Source organism: Tamandua tetradactyla, chromosome 15, assembly GCF_023851605.1.
Source record: "Tamandua tetradactyla isolate mTamTet1 chromosome 15, mTamTet1.pri, whole genome shotgun sequence".
NCBI classification, from domain to species: Eukaryota; Metazoa; Chordata; class Mammalia; order Pilosa; family Myrmecophagidae; genus Tamandua; species Tamandua tetradactyla.
This window is the reverse complement of record NC_135341.1, coordinates 50,782-70,402: the sequence shown is the minus strand read 5'-3', so window position 1 is coordinate 70,402 and position 19,621 is coordinate 50,782. Positions and strand designations below refer to the sequence as shown.

The window sequence follows — 19,621 nt, the reverse complement described above, 5'->3', positions numbered from 1 at the left end:
TTTCTGCTTAGGTGTGGGAAGCTGAAGACAGTTGAGAACCAATGCTGCTCATGCTTCAACAATCACGTGAATTTCTACAATCTTGTAAAAATTCAGTTCCTAACTTGGTAGGTTGTGGAGTACCCTTTGAAATTGCCTTTTCAGCAAGCTCTTAAGATGTGTGATACAAAAGGCATATGTACCTCACACTGTAAGCTGTAAGGTCCTGTTTTCATCTCAATTTCTTTATGGAAGTGGTTTTCAAACTTTAATGCTTATTCAGATAGTCTTGGGATCTTTTAAATTCTAAATGTCAATTTCAAAACCAAGGGCAATTAAATCAGAATCTCTGGCAATGGATTCTAGATATCATAATAAAAGGAAGACATAATGTCTATGTGCAGAGGCCTTAAAATCCATTATCTTAGAAGCAATGATTTAATATGGGTGATATTCTCACTTGAAATTGTACAGCTCACAATATCAACAAAAACATCAGATTAAGAATCTCCCATGGGCTTCCCACCGGACCCACAGAGAGGCACCCATATCTTGGGGAGTACTTGGGGCATGTCCAATTCTAAGGCCAGGAAATTGTCCCAATGAAAGCAAGTCTAGAGACTTCTGGAGAAGATGGTGGCTTAGTAAGATGCATGGGTCTTAGTTCCTCCTCCAGAATAGCTATTAAAGAAATAGAAACTGTTCAGAACAGCTCCCAGAACCATGACAGAGACCAAAAAGACAGTGTACCCCATTCTGGAATGGCTGAACCAGCTGGGAGAATCTGCTGCAGTGAGATACCCGAGGGGCGTGCACTTCCCCGGGCCGGGGGAGCTGGCGGCTGGAGTCCCTCCCTCCCTCCTTCCCGGGCTGGCTGGGATAATTGGACAGGTGGTCCCCTCAAGCCATGGTGGCCGGCACCCCCCCCACATGCGGCCTCCTGGACTGGCTGGGAGAATTGATCGGAGGTCCCACAAGCTGCAGAGGCCGGCGACCAGGATCCCTTCAACACACGTGGCTTCCCGGTCCGGCTGGGAACATTGGATCGGCATTTCCACAAGCCGTGGCGGCTGGCACCCCCCGCCATGCTTGGCTTCCCAGGCCAGCTGGGAGATTTGGACCGGCACTACCCCAAGCCATGGAGGTCAGCTCCCTCCACAGGTGGATTCCCGGGCTGGCTGGGAGATTTGAATCGGCGGTCCCCCAAGTTGCTTTGGCTGGTGACCCACCCCACAGTGAGAGTTTTCAAAGTTAAAGGAGCCACAGCATCTTTTACTGGTGGGACCCACAGACAGATGAGCGCCACAAGCACCACATACTGGGCAGGATAAGAAAAACAGAGCCCAGAGATTTCACAGGAAAATCTTTCAAGCTGCTGGGTCCCACACCCAGGGAAATCGGATTAAATGCCCAGACGCCAGCAGAAAATAATGGATCACACTAGGAAAATGGAAGATATGGCCCAGTCAAAGGAACAAACCAATATTCAAATGAGATACAGAAGCTGAGAAAACTAATGCTGAATATACGAACAGAAATGGAAAACCTCTTCAAAAACGAAATTGATAAATTGAGGGAGGACATGAAGAAGAAAGGGGCTGAACAAAAGAAGAAATAGAAAGTCTGAAAGAACAAACCACAGAACTTATGAGATTGAAGGACAAAGTAGAAAAGATGGAAAAAACAATGGATACCTACAATGGTAGATTTAAAGAGACAGAAGCTAGAATTAGTGAACTGGAGGATGGAACATATGAATTCCAAAAGGAAACAGAAACTATACAGAAAAGAATGGAAAAATTTGAGCAGGGGATCAGGGAACTGAATGATAATATGAATCGCACAAATATATGTGTTGTGGGTGTCCCAGAAGGAGAAGAGAAGGGAAAAGGAGGAGAAAAACTAATGGAAGAAATTATCACTGAAAATTTCCCAACTCTTATGAAAGATCTAAAATTACAGATCCAAGAGGTGCAGCACACCCCAAAGAGAATAGATCCAAATAGGCGTTCTCCAAGACACTTACTAGTTAGAATGTCAGAGGTCAAAGAGAAAGAGAGGATCTTGAAAGCAGCAAGAGAAAAACAATCCATCACATACAAGGGAAACCCAATAAGATTATGTGTAGATTTCCCAGCAGAAACCATGGAAGCTAGAAGACAGTGGGATGATATATTTAAATTACTAAAAGAGAAAAACTGCCAACCAAGACTTCTATATCCAGCAAAATTGTCCTTCAAAAATGAGGGAGAAATTAAAACATTTTCAGACAAAAAGTCACTGAGACAATTTGTGACCAAAGACCAACTCTACAAGAAATACTAAAGGGAGCACTAGAGTAAGATACGAAAAGACAGAAGAGAGAGGTATGGAGAAGAGTGTAGAAAGAAGGAAAATCAGATATGATATATATAATACAAAAGGCAAAATGTTAGGGGAAAATATTATCCAAACAGTAATAACACTAAATATTAATGGACTGAATTCCCCAATCAAAAGACATAGACTGGCAGAATGGATTAAAAAACAGGATCCTTCTATATGCTGTCTACAGGAAACATATCTTAGACCCAAAGATAAACATAGGTTGAAAGTGAAAGGTTGGGAAAAGATATTTCATGCAAATAACAACCAGAAAAGAGCAGGAGTAGCTATATTAATATTCAACAAATTAGACTTCAAATGTAAAGCAGTTAAAAAAGGCAAAGAAGGACACTATCTACTAATAAAAGGAACAATTAAACAAGAAGACATAAGAATCATAAATATTTATGCACCAAACCAGAATGCCCCAAAATACGAGGAATACACTGCAAACACTGAAAAGGGAAATAGACACATATACAATAATAGTTGGAGACTTCAATTCACAACTCTCATCAATGGACAGAATATCTAGACAGAGGATCAATAAAGAAATAGAGAATTTGAATATTACAAAAAATGAGCTAGATTTAACAGACATTTATAGGACATTACATCTTACAACAACAGGAAACACCTTTTTCTCAAGTGCTCATGGATCATTCTCAAAGATAGACCATATGCTGGGTCACAAAGCAAGTCTTAACAAATTTTAAAAGATTGAAATCATGCACAACACTTTCTCGGATCATAAAGGAATGAAGTTGGAAATCAATAATAGGCAGAGTGCCATAAAACTCGCAAATACGTGGAGGTGCAACAACACACTCTTAAACAACGAGTGCGTCAAGGAAGAAATTGCAAGAGAAATTAGTAAATATCTCGAGATGAATGAAAACGAAAACACAACATATCAAAACCTATGGGACGCATCAATGTCAGTGCTAAGAGGGAAATTTATTGCCCTAAATGCCTATATCAGAAAAGAAGAAAAGTAAAAAATGCAGGAATTAAATGTCCACTTGGACAAACTGGAGAAAGAACAGAAAACTAACCCCAAAGCAAGAAAAGAAAAGAAATAGCAAAGAATAGAGCAGAAATAAATGAAATTGAAAACATGAAAACAATAGAGAATATCAATAAGACCAGAAGTTGGTTCTATGAGAAAATCAATAAGGTTGATGGGCCCTTAGCAAGATTGACAAAAAGAAGAAGAGAGAGGACGCAAATAAATAAGATCAGAAATGGAAGAGGAGACATAACTACTGACCTCACAGAAATAAAGGAGGTAATAACAGGATACTATGAACAACTTTACACTAATAAATACAACAATTTAGATGAAATGGACGGGTTCCAGGAAAGGCATGAACAACCAACTTTGACTCAAGAAGAAATAGATGACCTCAACAAACCAATCACAAGTAAAGAAATTGAATCAGTCATTCAAAAGCTTCCTAAAAAGAAAAGTCCAAGACCAGACGGCTTCACATGTGAATTCTACCAAACATTCCAGAAAGAATTATTACCAACTCTCCTCAAACTCTTCAAAAAAATCAAAGAGGAGGGAAAGCTACCTAGTTCATTCTATGAAGCCAACATCACCCTCATACCAAAACCAGGCAAAGATATTACAAAAAAAGAAAACTACAGACCAATCTCTCTAATGAATATACATGCAAAAATCCTCAACAAAATTCTAGCAAATCGAATCCAACAACACATTAAAAGAATTATACATCATGACCAAGTAGGATTCATCCCAAGTATGCAAGGATGGTTCAACATAAGAAAATCAATTAATGTAATACACCATATCAACAAATCAAAGCAGAAAAATCACATGATCATCTCAATTGATGCACAGAAGGCATTTGACAAGATTCAACATCCTTTCCTGTTGAAAACACTTCAAAAAATAGGAATACAGGGAACTTCCTTAAAATGATAGAGAGAATGTATGAAAAACCCACAGCTAATATCATCCTCAATGGGGAAAAAATGAAAACTTTCCCCCTAAGATCAGGAACAAGACAAGGATGTCCATTCTCACCACTATTATTCAACATTGTGTTGGAGGTCTAGACAGAGCAATTAGACAAGAAAAAGAAATACAACACATCAAAATTGGAAAGGAAGAAGTAAAACTATCACTGTTTGCAGATGATCTGATACTATATGTTGAAAACCCAGAAAAATCCACAACAAAACTCCTAGGGCTAACAAATGAGTGCAGCAAAGTAGCAGGTTACAAGATCAACATTCAAAAATCTGTAGCGTTTCTATACACCAGCAATGAACAAGTTGAGGGGGAAATCAAGAAACGAATTCCATTTACAATTGCAACTAAAAGAATAAAATACTTAGGAATACATTTAACTAAAGAGATAAAAGAAAACCTATATAAAGAAAACTACAAAAAACTGTTAAAAGATGTCACAGAAGACCTAAATAGATGGAAGGGCATACCGTGTTCATGGATTGGAAGGCTAAATATAGTTAAGATGTCAATCCTACCTGAACTGATTTACGGATTCAATGCAATACCAATCAAAATCCCAACAACTTACTTTTCAGAAATAGAAAAACCAATAAGCAAATTTATCTGGAAGGGCAGGGTGCCCCAAATTGCTAAAAGCATCTTGAGGAAAAAAAATGAACCTGGAGGTCTCACGCTGCCAGACTTTAAGGCATATTATGAAGCCACAGTGGTCAAAACAGCATGGTATTGGCATAAATATCAATATATCGACCAATGGAATCAAATAGAGTGCTCAGATATAGACCCTCTCATTTACAGACATTTGATCTTTGATAAGGCAGTCAAGCCAACTCACCTGGGACAGAACAGTCTCTTCAATAAATGATGCCTAGAGAACTGGATATCCATATGCAAAAGAATGAAAGAAGACCCGTATCTCACACCCTATACAAAAGTTAACTCAAAATGGATCAAAGATCTAAACATTAGGTCTAAGACCATAAAACAGTTAGAGGAAAATGTAGGGAGATATCTTATGAAACTTACAATTGGAGGGAGTTTTATGGACCTTAAACCTAAAGGAAGAGCACTGAAGAAAGAAAGAAAGAAATGGGAGCTCCTCAAAATTAAACACTTTTGTGAATCAAAGAACTTCATCAAGAAAGTAAAAAGACAGCCTACACAATGGGAGACAATATTTGGAAACGACATATCAGATAAAGGTCTAGTATCCAGAATTTATAAAGAGATTGTTCATCTCAACAACAAAAAGACAGACGATCCAATTACAAAATGGGAAAAAGACTTGAACAGACACCTCTCAGAAGAGGAAATACAAATGGCCAAAAGGGACATGAAGGGATGCTCAATGTCCCTGGCCATTAGAGAAATGTAAATCAAAACCACAATGAGATATCATCTCACACCCACCAGAATGGCCATTATCAACAAAATGGAAAATGACAAGTGCTGGAGAAGATTCAGAGAAAGAGGCACACTTATCCACTCTTGGTGGGAATGTCAAATGGTGCAACCACTGTGGAAGGCAGTTTGGCGGTTCCTCAAAAAACTGAATAGAGAATTGCCATACGACCCAGCAATACCATTGCTAGGTATCTACTCAAAGGACTTTAGGGCAAAGACACAAACAGACATTTGCACACCAATGTTTATAGCAGCATTATTTACAATTGCAAAGAGATGGAAACAGCCAAAATGTCCATCAACAGACGAGTGGCTAAACAAACAGTGGTATATACATATGATGGAATATTATGCAGCTTTAAGACAGAATAAACTTATGAAGCATGTAATAACATGTATGAACCTAGAGAACATTATGCTGAGTGAGTCTAGCCAAAAACAAAAGGAAAATACTGTATGGTCCCACTGCTGTGAACTGACATTCGAGAATAAACTTGGAATATGTCATTGGTTACAGAGACCATCAGGAGTTAGAAACAGGGTAAGATAATGGGTAATTGGAGCTGAAGGGATACAGACTATCCCTTTTTGCAACAGGACTAGATACAAAAACTCAAAAATGGACAGCACAATACTACCTAATTGTAAAGTAATCATGTTAAAACACTGAATGAAGCTGCATCTGAGCTATAGTTTTTTGTTTGTTTGTTTGTTTGTGTTTTTTGTTTTTTTATATATATATTCTTTTATTTTTTCTTCTTGTATTACATTTATTTTTTTCTCTATATTATCATTCTATATCTTTTTCTGTTGTTTTGCTAGTTCTTTTCCTAAATCGATGCAAATGTACTAAGAAATGATGATCATGCATCTATGTGATGATATTAAGAATTACTGATTGCATATGTAGAATGGAATGATTTCTTAATGTTGTGTTTATTTTTATTTTTATTTTTTTAATAAATAAATAAATAAATAAATAAAAGGGGGAACAAATGTTAAAAATAAATTTAGTTTGAAGGGCTAGTGGTAAATGAAAGCGAGGGGTAAGGGGTATGGCATGTATAATCTTTTTTTTCTGTTATCGTATTATTTCTTTCTCTGTCATCTTTTTTATTTTTTTCTAAATCGCTACACATGTTCTAGAAATGATGAATATGCAGCTATGTGATGATATTAAGAATTACTGATTTTATATGTAGAATGGAATGATATTTTAATGTTTTGTTTGTTAATTTTTTTAATTAATAAAAAAAAAAAAAGAATCTCCCATGGATCTTCTGTCCTCAGAAACAATGAATAAAAAGTATAAACTGTCAAAATCATATTTGTTATAACAAATAGTCACAGGTTTACAGCAACCACATTGAAGAGAAGGCCAGCAGAGAGCACCCTGTGTCTTCCCACATAAGAAAGAATTTCAGTTGAAAGTTAGCTGCTTTTCCTCTGAAGAACTATATGTTAAATAAATCAATCCCCTTTTATTGAAAGCCAATTCATCTCTGGTGTGTTGCATTCTAGCAGCCAGCAACCTAGAACACTGGGCATCTACAACTGCTGAACCTCCCTTCATTCAAAACAGCCCCCCAAACCTAGTTATTTACCACTTCTACCATCCCATCTCAAAAAAGCAACCAAGCACCAACCAATTTGTGTTTCCCTTATGTCTCTTCAGAATCCTTCGGAATGAACACAATTCCTACCAAAGATCTTTCCCTCCTCAATCACTCCCGGTGGCATTCCATTATTCTTCTGGAGTGACCCACATTGTTACATAAATTTAATCAATCTGATTTAGTCCAACTGCATTTCTGTTCCTGGTAGTCTTTGTTAAAGCTTAAATGTCAAATCCTATAAGCAAAATAAGTTGCAGTTTGGAGAAGAGGGAATAATTATTTGTGATGTGATGAAATATTAAAGAAACAATGAGTGAACTAGATTGTGGATAGACATACAAAAATGAATATTGACTAAATAAAGCAATTTTCAGAAGAAACATGAAATATGACATCATTTGTGAAAATTCAGAAACAAAATATGTCCATTTTGGATATGTAAAGAGATAGTAAAAACAATAAAAATATAGATTAAAATGGTACATGAAAAATTGATGCTAGCTCTCATTTAGAAGGAAGAAATAAAAGATATTAGTAGTGAGACAAATGTCTGATAACATTCTATAATCTTCAATTTCATAAAAATAAATTATTGAATTAAACATAAATGTACAAAACTTGCCAATTCTTGGAACAATCATACAAAGTTCATTATTTTATTCTCCAAACACAATTTTTGAACTAAAAATATGAAATTTGATCATCAAATTCATGAGAACAGCTTATTTTTAATCTGTTGATATATTTAATCATCCATTCATTTGCTGAACAAATATTACTAAGTAATTACAGTTTCATAAGATCCCTAGTTCCAGTTTATGCCCCTTTTCATCTTATAAACCTTGTAAACACTCAGTCTGAGGTTATACAGCTTTATCCTCCAGTGTAATCTTTATAATAGCTTGTTCAAAAACCTTAGCATTTATGGACTTTCAGACTGAAAGAGGCAAAGCATACAGCCACAGGAACTTAACTCTGAAACTAAATTAGAATTAAATGTTAAAGTGGTGATTTGTGCAAATTAAATATCAAATCTCATACAACATAAACCTATTATCATAAAGGGAAGTAAAATATTTAGTGTATATTACATACACAGTGCTAGTAAGTGTAAGAAGAAAAAGGTCTTTTCCCAACAATGTGACCTTTGAATTTTAGCTGTTTTCATTTTCAGCAGTCCTTGAACAAAAATTAAATCTAAATGACTATATGGATGACTATGAATAGTGCCATCTCAATGGAAATTCCAATGGCATTCTTTGCAAAAATGTAAATCTTAAAAATTCATATGAAATTGCAAAAGACTCTAATAACCAAAACATCTTGAAAAAGAAGAAGAAAGATGAAGGATTCATATTGTTTTTGACAAGCAAGTCCATTCAGTGGGGAAAGAAGGCTTCACAAAATTATTCTGGGAAAAAAGGATATCCACATGAACAAGAATGAATGTGAATCCTTACCTCCATCACACACACAAATTCACTCAAAATGAATCAGAGGCATATAAAAGCACCCGAAGTATAAAACTCATAGGCGAATACATGCAGAAACATCTTCACTGTCTTATGCTAGGCAATGAATTCTGGCTTTACACAAAGATTACAAGAAACAAAATAAAAACTAGATAAAGTGGACTGTATGAACATTAAAAGATTTTGTTCACAAAAGGATATTAGTAATAAAGTGATACAACAGTATGGGAGAAAATATTTGGAAAATATGTTTGGGAAAATTTTATCTAGAGTACACAAAGACTTCCTACAACTCAATAACAAAATGCAATCAATCTAATGAGAAAAACTGAAAAAGACTTGATTAGACATTTCTCCAAAGAAGATATGTAAGTAGCCAGTAAGTGCATGATAAGAGCACAATATCATTACCCATCAAGGGAAATGCACATTAAAACTATAGTGAAATGTGACCATACAATTGTTAGAATGGCTAATGTTTTAAAATGCAAAATAAAAAGGATTTGTGAGAGGCAGAGAAATAAAAAGCTTAGTACATTTTAGGGATGTGCTGTATAAATCAGTTTGAGGATTATTAAAATAATTAAATAAAGAATTACCACCTGACCCAGTAATTTTACTTCTAGGTAACAAACATGTAGAAAGCAGGGACTCAGGCAGATATATGTACACCAATATGTATACCTTCATTATTCACAATAACCCACACGTGGAAGCAATGAAAATATCCACCAACAGATAAATGGGTAAAACAAAATCTGGTATATATAAACAATAGAATATTATTCATTCCTAAAAAGGAATGAAGTTCAGACACATGCTGAATATGGATGAATCATGAGGACATCATGCTGAACAAAATAGTGTTGGAGACATCGTGTTGACACAAAGGAGAAATGTTGGTGATAAGGCATATATGAAATTGAAAGAACACAAGAATTCATGGAGGTAGAAAATAGGTTCAAATCTGTGGGTTGACAGAGAATATGGAGTTAATACATAGAGGGTGCAAGGTTTTTGTTTAGAGTGATGGGAAAATGCTGATCATTGATGGTGATGTGGGCAGCACAACACTGAGAATGCGATTAATGTACTTAATTTTGTGCTTGGGAATGGTTGAAATAGGAGTGTTTATAAATTGTTTGTTTTCACAATTAAAGAGGGAGGGAGGGGGAGAGAAAGAGAGAGAGAGAGAGAGAGGAAGAAGAAGAAGAGGAGGAGGAGAAGAAAACAAGTAAGCAGCTATATATGATCCTGGAATGAATTTAATAATGGAAGAGAAACTGCTATATATCAGGATACATGTGAAATTGGAAGCCATACTACAATCTTCATACCCATGTTAAATTTCCTGATATTGATAACTATACTTAAAGTGGTTACATAAGTGAATGTACTTGTTCTAAAGGAAAAGTAAATGAAAGGAATATTTAGAACCTACACTACAATGCTTAGAAAGCAGATGCATACACGAAAATAGGAAGAGACAAAGTGATTTTACTAGATGTTGATAATGATAATATAGACTTGATAGATACAGCTATATAAATGAGAGATTAAATGATAGATTGAGATAACTGATGGAAGAGAACTATAGATAAATGAACAGGGAGAAGGAAAGAGTGAGAGGGAGAGAGAGAATGAAATGATATATTCATTGAGGTAAAATGTTAAAATCAGTAAATTTGGAATTTTGGTAGTGTATATGTGAGTATTCTCTAGGTTTTATATTATTTTTGCAAATTCCAGTAAATTTCAAATTATTTCAAAATGAAATGCTTATAAAAAAGAAAAAGAGACAAACTAATTTAAGATACCTTCATGAAAGACTGCTTACAAATAGGCAATGAACACTTGGTAATGTTCATCAGGGAAAAGCAAATTTAAATCACGATGAGATATCACTTCATACTGACTAGAATGGCAAATTCTCAAAAGACTGACAATAAATACTAGGTGTTATCAAAAATGGAAAAATCAGAGCTCCTACAGTTTTTGTTACTCAAGTATTAAATGGAAAAACCATTTTGGAAAAGTTGCTCAACGTCAATAACCATAAGGGAAATGCAAATCAAAGCCACAATGAGATACCATATCACACTCACAGTAAGTGCTACAATTGCAAAATCAAAACAAAAAAACAGAAGCATTAATGAGAATGTGGAGTATTTTGGTTTGCTAAAGCAGCTGGAATGTGATACATGAGAAACGGAATGGCTTTTAAAAAGAAAATTTCTTAAGTTGCAAATTTACAGCTCTCAGACCACAGAGATGTCCAAACTAAGGCATTCATAGAAAGATACCTTAACTCAAAAGGCTGATGTCTGGCCTATGGAAAGGCACATACGTGGTGTCTGCTTCATTGTTCCTGGTTTCATTTCTTCTAGCTTCTGAAACCAGTTGTTTCTTCTCTAAGCATCTGCGGGCCTTCTCTTAGTTCCTCTGGGTCTTATTTGCCTTCTCATAGGAAGGCACATGTTGATGTCTGCTGGGCTCTTCCTGTGTCTAGGTATCTGCTCTCTCTCTCAGCACTCCAAACATCTGTGTCACTGTCAGCTTTGAGGCAAATTTTCTCCATGTGTCTGCATTTGAGGTTTTCCCCAAATGTTTTCCCTTTTAAAGGACTCTAGCAACTAATCAAGATTCACCTTAAATGGGAGGACTCACATCTCCATCTAATAAAAAGGCCACACTCAGAATTGACTGTTTCATCTCTATGGAAGCAATTTAACAAAAAAACTCATACCCACAGCTGGGTGTATCACATTTTCATGGAAACAATCGAATTAACATTTCCCACTCTAAACAATAGGTCTGCCCATAAGAGATTTTATCAGGATTAAAACATGGCTTTTCTGTCATCCATAAATATTTCAAACCAACACATGGAGAAATAGGAATACTATTCACTGTTGGTGGGAATGTTAACCAGTGTAAACTTTATGGAAAACAGTTTGACCATGCCTTCCAGATTGGATGTTCACCTTTCTATTAGAATCTTATCTCTCCAAGTACTCTCTTCCAAGAATGTCAGAGTTACATTACCAAATTGTATAAATTATTGCTTGATGTATCTTAATTTAGTTCTGTTTGAGTGTGTCACTCTGCACATGACTTCTGTACACAGTTACCTCTGCATTTATTAGATTAAAATACTTGTAATAATGAAGCTAACATTTATAATTTATTTGCCAGTGTTAAATCAGTCCTAAGCTTACATGTATTACCTTTGACAGACTCAAGAAGACTGTGAATTTTCTCAAATAGTATAGGTAATTATATTTTGTCTTTTTCTATATGACATGACTGTTGTCTGCTTTGACCAATATAAATCTTTGGAGGTGAAACTGCCTCACATCAAAGGAATAGATATAAAGGAATCTTGGGGTCCTTGAATATTCAATGTCATACCACTAAGCTGTAAGCATTCTGATGGCCCTGAGACTGGCATGCTGGAGAGACCAAATGTACATGTTTCAGTCCCCAGTCCCACTGAGGCCAGCTCTCAACTCCCCTTGCTAAAGCACCAACCAAATAAGTAACACCATCTTAGTCCTATAGATAAGCCAAAGCTGCTAGCTAAACAACACTGTATGATGTGCTTCAATGCTACATGAAGCAGAAACATTGCCCATATAAAACCTACCTGAACTCCTGACCCACAAAATCATGAGTGAAAATGAAATGGTTCTTGTGTTACACCATTAATGTTTTCATCAGTGATTTTTAATTGAGTTATAATAATCTAAAGTGTACAATTACTTATTCACAGTAACATCATAAAGCTGTGTAATCATCATTACAATCTAGTTTTGAACATTTTTATTGCTTCATGAAAAAGAAAAATAAGAATAAAAATATAAATAAAAATAAAGAAGAGGAATGACAATGGTGGCTTAGTGGCAAAATTCATGCCTGCCATGCTGGAGACCTGGGTTTGATTCCTGGAGCCTGCTCATGCCAAAAAATGAAAAAATTAAAAGTAAAGAAGGACACCAAAAATACCCCATAAGCCACACACACCTTATTATTCATTTTTGTCCTTTTTTCCTTACTCATCTGTCCATACACTGGATAAAGGGAGTTTCAGTCAAGGTTTTCACACTCACATGTTCACAAATTAAATGCCCTATATTTATTCCATCATCTTCAAGAATGAGGAATGGCCATTCAACATTTTCAGGCATTTCCATATAGCTACTCCAATGAACCAAAAACTGAAAGGGGATATCTGTATACTGCATAAGAGTAACTTGTAGAAATATTTCTCAATCTTATATAAAATCTTTCAGCCGCTGAAACTTAATTTGTTTCATTTGTCTTTCCCCTATTGGTCAAGAAGTCTAATTCCTACGATGCCAATAAACCATTAAGGGTTTCCCAACTACATTGATGTTAGCATTTTTTTCCCTCTATTACTCATTTTTATGCCATACGTTCTACCTGTCTGTTGACAAGGTAGATAAAAGGAGCATCAGACACAGGGATTGTCCTCTGCCTGTCAGAAGCCCGGGCCTGATGATGCGCTCCAGCACCGGGGCACCCCCTGGGATTCCCTGACATGCAGATGCGGTCACCACCCTGTCGGCTGGGCGACTGGGCAGTGGGCGGAGCTCCTGCTCTACACCACCTCCCCGGGTTCCTCCCCCCTCTGACTGCAACAGACATGTGTGATGGAGGGGCTGTGGTCCCTGTGACGTTTGATTTGTTTTCATGTTTTCCTTCCTTTTCTCAAGTACCAGAAGACACCAAAGACAAGGAACCTTTCCTATTTTGATCATTCCGTTCTGCAGTTATTCAATGAGGAGTTAAGAATTTCATCACATACTTGCACGTTCATCCTCATGATCATTTCTTGGAACACTTCCATCCCCTCAGAAGGAGAAATAGAAAGGAAACAGGGGAAAACTGCACACATACCGTAGATCTTATGCCTCCCTCCTTTCTTTCAATGCTAGCATTCCCAACTACATTGATGTTAACTTTTGTTCCCTCCACTAGTCATTTTTATGCGCTACGCTCTACCTGTCTGTTGACAAGGTACATAAAAGGAGCATCAGACACAGGGATTGGCCTATGCCGGTCAGAAGGCCGGGCCCGATGGTGCGCTCCGGCACCGGAGCCCACTTGAGTGTCCGTGACCCGCAGTTGCCACCACCGTCCTGTCGGCCTGGCGCTTTGGTCTTGGGCGGGGCCTCCTGCTCATCCCCACCTCCACAGGCTCCAACACCCTTTGAATGCGACAGACATTTCTGACGCAGGGGCTGCGGTCCCTGTGACTTTTTGCTCTGGTTTTGTGTTTTCCTTCCTTTTTTCAAGTACCAGAAGACACCAAAGACAAGGAACCTTTCCTATTTTGATCATTCCATTCTGTCGTTATTCAATGAGGAGTTCAGAATTTCATCACATCCTTGCACGTTCATCCTCATGATCATTTCTGGGAACACTTCCATCCCCTCAGAAGGAGAAATAGAAAGGAAACAGGAAAAAACTACGCACATACCATAGCCCTTACGCCTCCCTTCTTTCTTTGATCGCTACCTTCCCAATTCCTTTGATGCTAACCTTTGTTCCCTCTATTACTCATTCTTATGCAATACGATCTACCTGTCTGTTGACAGGGTAGTTAAAGGGAGCATCAGACACAGGGATTGGCCTCTGCCTGTCAGATGCGCGGCACGAAGGTCTGCTCCGGCACCGGAACACAATCTGGATTCCCTGACCCACAGTTGCTGCCACCGCCCTATCTGCAGACCGGGCGGCTGGGCCGTGGGCGGGGTCTCCTGCTCAGCCCCTCCTACCCGGTCTCTTCACCCCACCGACTGCGACAGACATGTGTGACGAAGGGGCTGTGGTCCCTGTGACATTCTGTTTTGTTTTCGTGCTTTCCTTCCTTTTCTCAAGAACCAGAAAACACCAAAGACAAGGAAACTTTCCTATTTTGATCATTCTCTTCTGCCGTTATTCAATGAGGAGTTCAGAATTTCATCACATCCTTGCACGTTCATCATCGTGATCATTTCTTAGGACATTTCCATCCTCGCAGAAGGAGAAATAGAAAGGAAACAGGGAAAAACGGCTCACAAACCGTAGCCCATACACCTCCCTCCTTTCTTTGATCGCGAGCATTCCCAACTACATTGATTTTAACATCTGTTCCCTCTCTTCCTCATTTCTATTCCATACGTCCTCCCGGTCTGCTGACAAGGTAGTTAAAGGAGCATCAGACACAGGGACTGGCCACTGCCTGTCAGGAGCCCGAGCCCTATGGAGGGCTTCGGCGCCAGGGAACCCTCTGAGTTTCTCTGACCCGCAGGTGTCGCCAACACCCTGTCGGCCGGGCCGCTGTGCTGTGGGCTGGGCCTCCTCATCAGCTCCACCTCCCCGGGGTCCTCCCCCCACTGACGGCGACACACATTTGAGACGCAGGGGCTGTGGTCCCTGTGGCTTTTTCTTTCATTTTCCTTTTTTACTTCCTGTTCTCATGCACAAGAAGACACCAAAGAAAAGGAAACGTTCCTATCTGATCATTCCGTTCTGCCATTATACAGTGAAGAATTCAGAATTCCATCATATCCTTGCACATTCATCATCGTGATCATTTCTTGGGACATTTCCATCCTCCCAGAAGGAGAAATAGAAAGGAAACAGGGAAAAACTGCGCACACATCTTTACCGTTACGCCTCCCTACTTTCTTTGATTGTGAGCATTCCCAACTACATTGATTTTAATATCTGTTCCCTCTCATCGTCATTTCTATTCCATGTGTCCTACCAGTCTGACGACAAGGTAGCTAAAAGGAGCATCAGACACAGGGATTGGCCTTTGCCTGTCAGGAGCCAGGGCCCGATGGTGCGTTCCGGGGCCAGGGAACCCCTGGGGTTCCATGACCCGCAGAAGCTGCCACCGCCCTGTCGGCCAGGCGACTTGGCAGTGGGCGGGGCATCCTGCTCAGCACCACCTCCCCGGGCTCCTCCCCCCACTGACTGTGACAGACCTTTCTGAGCAGGGGTTGGTGTCCCTGTGAGTTTTTTCTTTGATTTCATTCTCTCAAGTACCAGAATACCTCAAAGGAAAGGAAACATTCCTACTTTGCTCTTTCCGTTCTGCCATTATACAATGAGTAATTCAGGATTTCATCACATCCCTGCACATTCGTCATCATGATCGTTGCTTGGGACACTTTCCTCCTCTCAGGAGGAGAGATAGAAAGGAAACGGAGAAAAACTGCATGCACATCATAGCAATTTCACCTCCTTCCTTTCTTTGAATGCTAGCATTCCCAACTACATTGATGTTAACTATTTTTCCCTCCATTAGTCATTTTTATGCCATACATTCTACCTGTCTGTTGACAAGGTAGATAAAAGGAGCATCAGACACAGGGATTGGCCTCTGTCTGTCAGAAGCCCGGGCCCGATGGTGCGCTCCGGCACCGGAGCCCACCTGAGTGTCCGTGACCCGCAGTTGCCACAACCGCGCTGTCAGCCTGGCGCCTGGACCGTGGGCGGGGCCTCCTGCATATCCCCACCTACCCAGGCTCCAAGCCCCTCTGAATGCGACAGACATGTGTGACGAAGGGGTTGTGGTCCCTGTGACATTGTGTTTTGTTTTCGTGTTTTCCTTCCTTTTCTCAAGTACCAGAAGACACCAAAGAAAAAGAATCTTTCCTATTTTGATCATTCCCTTCTGCGGTTATTCAATGAGGAGTTCAGAATTTCATCACATCACGCGTTCATCATCGTGATCATTTCTTGGGACATTTCCATCCTCCCAGAAGGAGAAATCGAAAGGAAACAGGGAAAAACTCCTCACAAACCATAGCCCTTACGCCTCCCTCCTTTTTTTGATCCCGAGCATTCCCAACTACATTGATTTTAACATCTGTTCCCTTTCTTCATCGTTTCTATTAAATACGTCCTACCTGTCTGCTCACAAGGTGACTAAAAGGAGCATCAGACACAGGGACTGGCCACTGCCAGTCAGGAGCCCGAGCCCTATGGCGGGCTCTGGCTCCAGGGAACCCTCTGGGTTTCTCTGACCCGCAGGTGTCGCCAACGCCCTGTCGGCCGGGCCCGCTGTGCTGTGGGCTGGGCCTCCTCCTCAGCTCCACCTCCCCGGGCTCCTCCTCCCACTGATGGCGACACACATTTGTGACGCAGGGGCTGTGGTCCCTGTGGTTTTTTCTTTCATTTTCCTGTTTTACTTCCTGTTCTCATGCACCAGAAGACACCAAAGAACAGGAAACGTTCCTATCCTGATCATTCCGTTCTACCATTATACAGTGAAGAATTCAGAATTCCATCATATCCTTGCACATTCATCATCGTGATCATTTCTTGGGACATTTCCATCCTCCCAGAAGGAGAAATAGAAAGGAAACAAGGAAAAACTGCGCACACATCTTTACCCTTATGCCTCCCTCCTTTCTTTGATTGTGAGCATTCCCAACTACATTGATTTTAATATCTGTCCCTCTCATCGTCATTTCTATTCCATGTGTCCTACCAGTCTGCCGACAAGGTAGCTAAAAGGAGCATCAGACACAGGGATTGGCCTCTGCCTGTCAGGAGCCAGGGCCCGATGGTGCCTTCCAGGGCCAGGGAACCGCCTGGGGTTCCATGACCCGCAGAAGCTGCCACCGCCTTGTCGGGCAGGCGACTTGGCAGTGGGCGGGGCATCCTGCTCAGCTCCACCTCCCCGGGCTACCCCCCCAGTGACTTCTACACACATTTTTGACGCAGGGTCTGTGATCCCTGTGTTTTTTTCTTTCAGTTTCCTGTTTTACTTACTGTTCTCAAGCACGAGAAACACCAAAGAAAAGAAAACGTTCCGATCCTGATCATTCCGTTGTACCGTTATACAATGAGGAATTCAGAATTCCATCACATCCTTGCACATTCATCATTGTGATCATTCCTTGGGACATTTCCATCCTCCCAGACGGAGAAATAGAAAGGAAACAGGGAAAAGCTGCACACATACCGTAGCCCTTATGCCTCCTTCCTTTCTTCGATCACGAGCATTCCCAACTACATTGATTTTAACATTTGTTCCCTCTCTTCCTCATTTCTCTTCCATACGTCCTACCTGTCTTCTGACAAGGTAGCTTAAAGAAGCATCAGACACAGGGATTGGCCTCTGCTGGTCAGAAGCCCGGGCCCGGTGGTGCACTTCCGGCACCGGAACCTCCCTGGGTTTTCCTGACCCGCAGGTGCCGCCACCGCCCTTTAGTCAGGGCGGCTGGGCAGTGGGCGGGGCCTCCTGCTCAGCACCACCTCCCCGGGCTCCTCACCCAACTGACTGCGACACACATTTGTGGCGCAGGGGATGTCGTCCCTGTAGTTTTCCCCTTCATTTCCGTGTTTTATTTACTGTTGTCAAGCACCAGAAGATGCCAAAGAATAGAAACTTTCCTATCCTGATCATTCCATTCTGCCGTTATACAATGAAGAATTCAGAATTCCATCACATCCTTGAACATTCATCATCATGATCATTTCTTGTGACATTTCAATCCTCCCAGAAGGAGAAATAGAAAGGACACAGGGAAAAACCGCATACACACCGTAGCCCTTATGCCTCCCTCCTTTCTTTGATCGCGAGCATTGCCAACCTCATTGATTTTAACATCTGTTCCATCTCTTCCTCATTTCAATTCCATGCGTCCTACCTGTCTTCTGACAAGGTAGCTAAAAGGAGCATCAGACACATGTACTGGCCTCTGCCTGTCAGGTGCATGGGCCCGATGGTGTTCTCCAGCGCCAGGGAACCCCGTGGGAATCCCTGAACTGCAGGTGCCGCCACAGCCCTGTCGCCCAGGCGGCTCGGCAGAGGGTGAGGCCTACTGCTCAACTGCACCTCCCTAATCTCCTCCCCCCACTGACTGAGACACAGGTTTGTGACGCAGGGGCTGTGGTCCCTGTGGTTTTTTCTCTCATTTTCGCGTTTTACTTACTGTTCTCAAGCAACAGAAGACACCAAAGAAAAGGAAACTTTCCTATCCTGATCATTCCGTTCTGTCATTATACAGTGAGGAATTCAGAATTCCATCATATCCTTGCACATTCATCATCGTGATCATTTCTTGGGACATTTCCATCTGCCCAGAAGTAGAAATAGAAAGGAAAGAGGGAAAAACTGCGCACATCCCTTTGCCCTTATGCCTCCCTCCTTTCTTTGATTGTGAGCATTCCCAACTACATTGATTTTAATATCTGTTCCCTCTCATCGTCATTTCTATTCCATGTGTTCTACCAGTCTGCTGACAAGGTAGCCAAAAGGAGCATCAGACACAGGGATTGGTCTCTGTCTGTCAGGAGCCAGGGCCCGATGGTGCGTTCCGGGGTCAGGGAACCCCCTGGGGCTCCATGACCCACAGTAGCTGCCACCACCCTGTCGGCCAGGCGACTTGGCCGTGGGCAGGGCATGCTGCTCAGCACCACCTCCCCGAGATCCTCTCCCCACTGACTGAAACAGACCTTTCTGACGCAGGGGCTGGTGTCCCTGTGATTCCTATCTTTGATTTCATTCCCTCAAGTACCATAAGACACCAAACGAAAGGAAACATTTCTACTTTGCTCCTTCCCTTCTGCCGTTATACAATGAGTAATTCAGGATTTCATCACATACCTGCACATTCGTCATCATGATCGTTTCTTGGGACACTCTCCTCCTCTCAGGAGGAGAGATAGAAAGGAAACGGAGAAAAACTGCATACACACCATAGCCCTTTCACCTCCCTCCTTTCTTTGATCGCTAGCATTTCCAACTACATTGATTT

General features: G+C 40.4%; 1 long non-coding RNA gene across 3 annotated transcripts in view; it reads right to left on the bottom strand.

Moving 5' to 3' along the window:
* The window catches only part of LOC143656894 (uncharacterized), a 176,835-nt gene extending 158,795 nt beyond the window's left edge, over positions 1–18,040 (bottom strand). For 2 of the 3 annotated variants that reach the window (XR_013162619.1, XR_013162621.1), the window contains exon 1: positions 16,763–16,920. This is a non-coding gene — a long non-coding RNA (uncharacterized LOC143656894). Of the gene's footprint in view, positions 1–16,762; positions 16,921–17,823 lie in introns of those variants that run through there. The other variant, XR_013162620.1, reaches the window with a different exon arrangement.
* Positions 18,041–19,621: the final 1,581 nt, after the last annotated feature.